Consider the following 8,580-nt stretch of genomic DNA (forward strand, 5'->3'; position numbering starts at 1 on the left):
GCGGCAGTCTAACTACCGTTGCAGTTGAACCGAACAGCTTGTGGACATTCTAGATAGTGAGCTGACAGCTAATAAACCATATAAATTCAGGTAAATCAGATATGTTGACGATGTATAGTATCCTGTAGTGAATGATTCCAGGCAAGCTGCAAATGGTTTAATATGTAATCCTCCTCCTTTACTACAAGCTTGTTACGGCTTCAGCACCATCCTCCAGTAAACGTGCAGATGTTACGTTCGGTGAGTATACTTACGTTTATAAGAGTTGTACAGAAAAGTTAGTTTGCGTACATTCTTACATCTCGTTGGAATAGATACCGATATTGCACCAGTGAGTAAACTGTCGACCGTATATTTGTTGCTACATCGCTATAATCGCGTAAGTTTTGTTTGTATAGAATATTTTCGCAAAACACTTTTGGCAGTTAGAATGACAGTTTATTATCGTTGATGCTTTATGTTTACAATGCAGCCTTTGATAGTGATGTCAGTTGAGTTTCATTGCTATTATTTTTTTGTTATCATTTTTATCAGTGACTATCTTTGGTTGCAGAGAAATGCAACTAACATCAGTGACTTGCAAAGATTGCACTGTAAACATCAATCATCAACGAGAATAAATTGTCATTCTAACTGTCAAAAGTATTTTGCAAAAATATTCTATAGAAACAAAACTTACGCTATAGTAGCGACCTGGCAACAAATAGACAGTCGACAGTTTACTCACTGATGCAATATGGGCACCTCTTCCAACTAGATGTAAGTATGTATGCAGACTGGCCTTTCTGTGCAACTTTTACAAACGTCAGTATGCTCCCTAAATGTAACATCTACTTGAGAATGGCGGTATAGCCCATGCAAGCTTGTAGTAAAGAAGGAGGATTACTAATTAAACCATTTGCAGCTTGCCTGGAATTATTCACTACAAAACGTCATATTATGATGTGATCTATGCTGTGGGTCCATCTGTAAAGAAGGTATACAGTATGTAATGCAGGCCAGTTGATAAGAAGTCTGTTAGACACAGTGATCAGAACGGCAGTATTATATTTAACTGGACTATTAACAAAGTATAAAGTTACAGAAATATTTCAGAAACTTCATTTTTACATGGTAGATAATAACGTGCCCATATAAAGTACATAAGTACATATTCAAAAGATGTCAATGCACTGAGTTTTGACCACATTAATATTCCACGTTTTTTTTTTCTTTCGATTGCAGAATTGCAGGTCGCAATTAGCGTTTGGAAACAGTGCTGCACCGCGCTGGACCTATTTCCTTGAAAAAACTGAATGTAATACAAACACTGATTTAAATTCTTTCAGTAACTTACATTCTCTAGTATCCCAGAACTATCTTCCGGTTCTAATTTTTATTTAGAAATTGCATTTTGTAGTTACTGCATAATGATATTGAAATCACGAAATCAGAGTAGTGGAAAAGGGTGAAGCATGTCCGACAAGTCCAGCAGCTTAGTCGTGTATATTTCTCATAAGGTCTGCTACGTGAGTGACTGGTTGTGTCGTGTGACTGAGACAGTGATGTAGAAAATAAATTACCCTATTAAATCTTATGTGCCCTTCCCATGTTACAGTGAGTGTCGTACATAGGCTGTCCGCAGGAGACATCCTGCTAATGTCGTGTCAAATCCCTTTTAGCCTAGATAATAACCTCGTCTGGGAAGGAAGAATGTCCACACATTTCTTCAAGTGTAACATCTCCACCAGACTAGATCCCGTAAAGTTACTAAACTGACGGTACGTTCATTGCGACGTATCACTCGCTCTTGCAAGCAGTCTCAGACTTTTTTTATGGAATTAAGATTGAGTGATTTAGCGGGTTCGTTGAGTTTTTCGATAGAGTGTCTGAGTGTTCGCCGAACCAGGAACGTATATATGCAGCTTTGTGAACACGGTTTCTAACGTCTCTGAAGGCGGGAGTGTCCGCAGCATACTCATCACAAATATATATAGAAGAAAGGGCAACATATGGTCACCGAGAACTTTGAAATACACATTCTGGTTCAGTTCAGGATAACCTGAAAGAGTGGTCCCAAGTCAGGGCATGAAAAATACCCCCTGAAACATTACAGAGTCAACTCCGGCCTGCATGATACCCTGCACACACTGCAGACTAAACGCCTCATCGGGTCATCGGTGCACTCGACACCTTGCATCATTTAAAATGGGCAAACTCGCAACGAGTCTGACGACACTGTAGGCCCCAGTGAGCTGTATTCCAGTTTTTGTGGGTTTTTTTTCACGATGGGAGACATGCAGCTTCTTGTACCGTTGTGATCAATGTCCACTCCGTAACTGGCTTTGATGGATCTGCATTCATTAACTGTAGCAAAATCAATTGGGTTTGAAACCTGCTGTCATTGACAAGGCGTGACATTCGTCTCTGCTCCACCACGGTTAAGATATTTTCAAGGCCAGGTTTATTAAGCCGTGTCTGATGGCAGTAAGGGGTACACCATTTTTTGTAGATACGATGGACGGTCCACGTTGGTGCGCCAATAAATCGAGTAGCTTTATTCATGGCATGGTCGTAGGCAGGGCCAAACACAATAGATCGTTTCTGACATTCTCCTCGTTAGCTGATTTTACTGCCCTGATTCCATACAGCCGACTGGCATACACTCACCACTTCGCAGCCATGATTTAACGTCTGTGATGGAGAGTCACCTAACAGCCTGGTACCAGTTCTACACTATCTACAGCGCTCCAAAGCGAACACTGTGCTCTTTTGACGTACTGACTAATATTTTGTACCGTGATTTTATATTAAAGCCAAAAAAATTATGAAAGATTATTTCATCAGTTTACGCCGTTATGCCATGAATCTGTTGAATCAGAAAAGAAATACAGTAACTTGCAAGTACACTTACGGACAAGTCCTCAGTAGGCTCTGCTCAGAATACGAGAAGCTTTCAGTAAGCAATACAACACTTCTTCTGAAAGCAGATTGATTTCATTCCGAATTCCAGTATACCACATTATTCCCCACTGTTTTGCTACAAACCGCTATTTTTCAACATATCTCTGTTCAGTACGTCGGCCTTGCACTACCTTACTGGGAAGACCTGTATGCCTGTTTGGTACCACTCCACTGGTAGACATCGGAGCCAACGTCTTGCTGCATCAAGAACCTCCTCATCATCCAAGTACAGCTTCCGACGGAGTGCATCCTTCATTGGGCCAAACAGATGAAAGTCGGAAGGGAAAGAAAAAAATGGTTCAAATGGCTCTGAGCACTATGGGACTTAACAGCTGTGGTCATCAGTCCCCTAGAACTTAGAACTACTTAAACCTAACTAACCTAAGGACATCACTCACATCCATACCCGAAGCAGGATTCGAACCTTCGACCGTAGCAGTCGCACGGTTCCGGACTGCGCGCCACCACCACCACTGCGAGACCACCGCGGCCGGCGGAAGGGCAAGACCCCGGGCTGTAGTTTGGATGAGGAAGAACAGGCCAATTCAGTCTTGTGAGCTTCTGTGTACGCAGACTTGTACCAGGCCTCGTCTTGTCACGGAGACGTTTCCATTTTTGTGGCGACGAACGCGCTGAAGTCGTTTCTTATAATTCCTTATGGACACGCGCCACTTGCTGTGTACCCCAACTGGTGGACGAGTCTGTCAATACTACCAACAGATACGTCCAGTTAAAGTGTTGGATTGTGATCTGTCTTTCACCTCGAATGAGAGTGTGCGCACGCTCCAACATTGCAGGTGTCACAGCTGTGTGCGGCCGGCCGATACACAGGACATCGGACAAGTTTGCACGATCATGACAGACGTCTCGATTTTGTTCACTGACAGGTCTCCGTAGACATTCTGCAAGCGCCTATTAATATCTACAGTGCTTCGGTGTTTCGCCAAAAGAAACTCAATGACAGCTCTCCGTTTGGAACACACCTCCATTACAGACGCCATTTGGACGGCTACGTATAGCGCTGCCACTATCCGGAACTTCATGAAACTATAGGGGTTGAAGGGGGAATATTATACGATGTCCCACAACAAAGTCCGCATTTTTCCAACCGAAACTGGCCGAGAAGAAATGTATCTCGTTGCTTATCGAACGCCCCTCGTACGTAAAGTGGTTCCCTGATTGATCCGAAAATTAAGAGAAATATTTTGGCACTTTTGTGTCCACCTTGATAGTAAACACTGGTTGCTGTACCTAGAGTACCAATACACTAAACAAAGTGTTTTATATCAAAGTGAGCTTACAAATACCACGTTGTTTCTCCCACAGTGCCTCCATCATTGTGCAAAGATGAGAAACATCGATATTTAACCCATCTAGTCTCTGTTGAAGCTATAGATTTAACATATAAACACACTGCGTCCTCTCAATTTTCTTTCCTCTCTCCTCTTTACGGCGACAGTTAGCTTGATACAATCCTTCACAACCAACGGAAATCTTATACTAGATCACGAATGGAAGCAGTATTTTTAATTTAAGGCAACAACACACCAACTTCCGAGGCACCCGAGTTCACCTCCCACACCGTCGGACGTTCTACAGCATTTGAAACACGGAACTCGCATGCGAAATACGTGGTTCAAGGCCCTTTTGGGCACTCTCTTTAGCTTATCTTTCATTTGACTAAATAACTGCAGTAATCTGGATTATTTCATATTAAACGTCACTTTTGAGCCTTTCCTCTTCATTTGCCCCGTGGGTAAATGCTACCAGTTATAGACAGTGCGTAAAGTTAATACTGCTTATTCGCCTGCCTTATCCGTGATTGAGTTCTACCCAGGGAAACATTCAGTAGATGGATAGATGCTGATCAGCTATAGAGATCCAGCTCTGATCAGGGCTCTCGCTGGCGTGTTTAGTTTGAACCAAAGGTATTCTCACAGGGTGTAAATCTGAAGTTCTACAGAAACCTTTTCGGTGTGTATGGAATCTGTACAGGTACCCTAACAGCTGGCCGAAGTGGCCGAGCGGTTCTAGGCGCTACTGTCTGGCACCGCGCGACCGCTACGGTTGGACGCTCGAATCCTGCCTCGGGCAGAGATGTGTGTGACGTCCTTAGGTTAGTTAGGTTTAAGTAATTCTAAGTTCTAGAGGACTGATGAACTTAGAAGTTAAGTCCCATAGTGCTGAGAGCCATTTGAACCATTTTTGAGGTACCTAACAACACCGACTGCAAGCAGAGTATGACTGAAGTCTGTTATATGGGAAGCACTGCCTGTGATCAGTGGTTGTACTATTTACCCATCTTATTTAATCTTCATTTTGGTTATCTGAGTTGCTGCAGAGATAACCAACGTGATTCATTTTTATAGATCACCTTCAATTCCTTCTCTAATCCTTTTGTAGAGTAAGTCAGTTCTCTGTGACAATGACAATGAAATGGGACAAAGGATCAGTATTTAGATGAGCCAAGTGATATAAAATGTGCTATTAGGCCAAGTTATATCACCACGTGAAAAATAAGATGCTCCGTTCGGTTAAAGCGTCTTTGGTTAGTCTCGGATCCTTACCAATTTGCATTGACGGAAGAGATAGAATATTTTCATGTGATAAATGAATCATTCAGTCAGCCCGGGACACCATGTCGGACGATATAAGATAGACAATACACATGTCTAACAGCTTACTATAAAAATTATTAGAACAGATGTTTCAAAATCGACACAAAAAGCTATTGCGTTCTCTCAAATACATCTCGGTTAATGAGAAGAATTGTAAAATTCGTAGTAATGGACGGAAATTCAACGAGTAAAACCGAAGTGATTTCTGGCGTTCCCCAAGCTAGTGTTATAGGTCCTTTGCTGTTCCTTATCTATACAAACGATCTGGGAGACAATCTAAGCAGCCGCCGCCTTAGGTTGTTTGCAGATGAAGCTGTCGTTTATCGACTAACAAAGTCATCAGAAGATCAAAACAAATTGCAAAACGATTTAGAAAAGATATCTGAATGGCAGTTGATCCTAAATTTTGAAAAGAGTGACGCCATCGACATAAGTGCTAAAAGGAATGCTAAAAGGAATTCGTTAAACTTCGGTTACACGAAAAATCAGTCAAATCTAAAGGCCGTAAATTCAACTAAATACCTAGGAATTACAATTACGAACGACTTAAATTGGAAGGAACATGTAGAAAATGTTGTGGGGAAAACTAACCAAAGACAGGGTTTTATTGGCAGGACACTTAGAACGCCTACACTACGCTTGTCCGTCCCCTAATAGAATACTGGTGCGCGGTATGGGATTCTTACCGGACAGGACTGACGGAGTACATCGAAAAAGTTCAGAGAAGGGCAGCACGTTTTGTATTATCGCGAAATATGGGAGAGAGTGTCACTGAAACGATACAGGATTTAGGCTGGACATACATAAAAAATGGCTCTGAGCACTACGGGACTTAACTTCTGAGGTCACGAGTCCATAATTAAAAGAAAGGCGTTTTTCGTTTCGACGGAATCTTCTCACAAAATTCCGATCACCAACTTTCTCCTCCGGATACGAAAATATTTTGTTGACACCGACCTACATAGGGGGAAACGATCACCTTGATAAAATAAGGGAAATCAGAGCTCGTACCGAAAGATATAGGTGTTCGTTCTTTCCGCGCGCTATACGAGATTGGAATAATAGAGAGTTGTGACGGTGGTTCGATGAATCCTCTTCCAGACATTAAAATGTGATTTTTGCAGGGTATCCATGTAGATGGAAATTTCGGCTCATATGGGGATGTACCGACAGCATGTCTTCATGCGCATGGTCGACAAAATGGTGTTGGGTGGGGTACTAGTATCCCATACAGGGTGAGCCGGACCTCCAACGACCAAATTTAGGAGACACTTCAGGGAAATTTCTGAGTATTTTGGCATAATAGACCCGTGGTCTCCAACGGCTTGTAACAGAGTAATAATGTATTTTTGAGTCATTAGATTTGTTATCTCAGTTATCTGAAGTTTCTGCGAAGCCACTTTCACAGTGCAAATCGGCTAACTCTACATTAGTAAACATATCCAAACCGCTCTGTATCATATGTAACACACAACTGATGCTACCGGAAAAACTAACCAGAGTCAGAACCGCACAGTAACTGGACAGTTGCTGTTGTAACAGCGCTTACCGTAAGTAAATGGACCATGTTTGTTAGCAAACAAGACAAAGAAGGGATACCAAAAACATTTCCACAGTTTGGAAAATATTTTCCTTCTGGTACATATGTGGATAAGAAATCAAACGAATTACAGTTACTGTGTAACGATGAACTGGAGACTGCAGGCCCTTATACCGAAATATTCAGAAAATGCGCCCAGAACTACTTTTTAAATTTTGTCGGCAAAGTTCGCAATTACCCAGAATATGCTTCACCATACATTATACTGTGGCTTGCTGAATACAAATGGAGACGTAAATGAGACAGTCAATACAGGAAATTCGTCAGTGAAGCTAAGTGCATGTACCCCTAGAGACTTAACTAAATTTGCTGTCGAACTTATAAATTTTTGATACTTTATAGAAAACTACGTAATAAAACCTTACTCTAATAGTATTTGTGTCACATTCTAGTATGGAAGGATTACAGTTTTACTTTAAAAGTTCATTTCATAGTACTAACACACTGTCTTCTAGAACCCATGTAGAATATATAATCTAGAAAAAAAAAATCCTATCAACTTGTGATTATAACACGCTCTAGCAGTGAAGTGAGAAGGAGGTAGTGAAGCTTAGTAAGACACTTTAAAACATAAGCAAGCTCACATCTAACGGAGAGCGATGAAAGAGCAGGAGAGCAGCAGAGGTACTCACGGGCGGTGCGATGCGGCGGGCGAGCTTGTCCAGCTGGTTGTGAGCTCCGGCGGAGCCCCGAGTGCTCATCTTGAGACGCGTCCCCTCCAGAGATGAGCCGGGGGCCGCCCCTCGCGCCTCTGCGTGCGTTGCGCAAGGTCGCTGCTACCGGGAAAGCCGAGACGCCAGACGCGCCAGCCTTGGTCGCTCTTTCCAGGCTCCATTTGCCGCTTCCCCTCTTCTCAGTCCTTTCACGTTCCTACAAGGACACGTGCGTTGTCCGTAATCGAATTTTCTTCCTTGCACTTCTTTTCTAGGTTCGCAGAAAGGCTCACAATCGTTACTCACAGAATAGCACTATTACTCCGCTACTGGACCCTGCGAGGAATGTGCAGCGGATCTGTTCCCACCAGATGACTTCATCTGCAGGCTTGGCGCTGTGAATCAGATATTCGTCATCCTCTATAGGTATAAATATGCGGCACTATTCGATTCAGGTCCGTAGATCCAGTTTCAGGTGTACGATCTCGCTACACTTTTTGCGAAAATTTTATTAGTGACGCATGATAATAGCCCAACTGAATGCTACATTCATCCATAAAACTTAAGAAGCCATTCTGTATCATATGATAATTTTTTTCCAAAAATTGTACCCTACACTGAAAAGGTCTTCCTCAGACTAGTGTTGTTCCTATAGTGCCCCAGTGTAGAGTTTGGTCCAAGCATACGAAATCAGCTCCAGATATGTGAGTGGCTCGAAGACTTCTTAAGTAGGAGAACCCAGAAAATTATCATGGACAGCAAGTGT

The 8,580-nt window shown here is 42.4% G+C and overlaps 1 protein-coding gene across 2 annotated transcripts in view; it reads right to left on the reverse strand.

The window, feature by feature from the left end:
* Nucleotides 1-7,937, reverse strand: part of LOC126298645 (mucin-5AC) — a 52,624-nt gene extending 44,687 nt beyond the window's left edge. The window contains exon 1 of one of the 2 annotated variants that reach the window (XM_049990058.1): nucleotides 7,794-7,937. The gene's annotated coding sequence lies outside the window, so the exon portion shown is untranslated. Of the gene's footprint in view, nucleotides 1-7,745 lie in introns of both variants that reach the window. The other variant, XM_049990059.1, reaches the window with a different exon arrangement.
* Between the last annotated feature and the right edge of the window lie 643 nt (nucleotides 7,938-8,580).

This window comes from Schistocerca gregaria, chromosome X (assembly GCF_023897955.1).
Source record: "Schistocerca gregaria isolate iqSchGreg1 chromosome X, iqSchGreg1.2, whole genome shotgun sequence".
Taxonomy (NCBI): domain Eukaryota; kingdom Metazoa; phylum Arthropoda; class Insecta; order Orthoptera; family Acrididae; genus Schistocerca; species Schistocerca gregaria.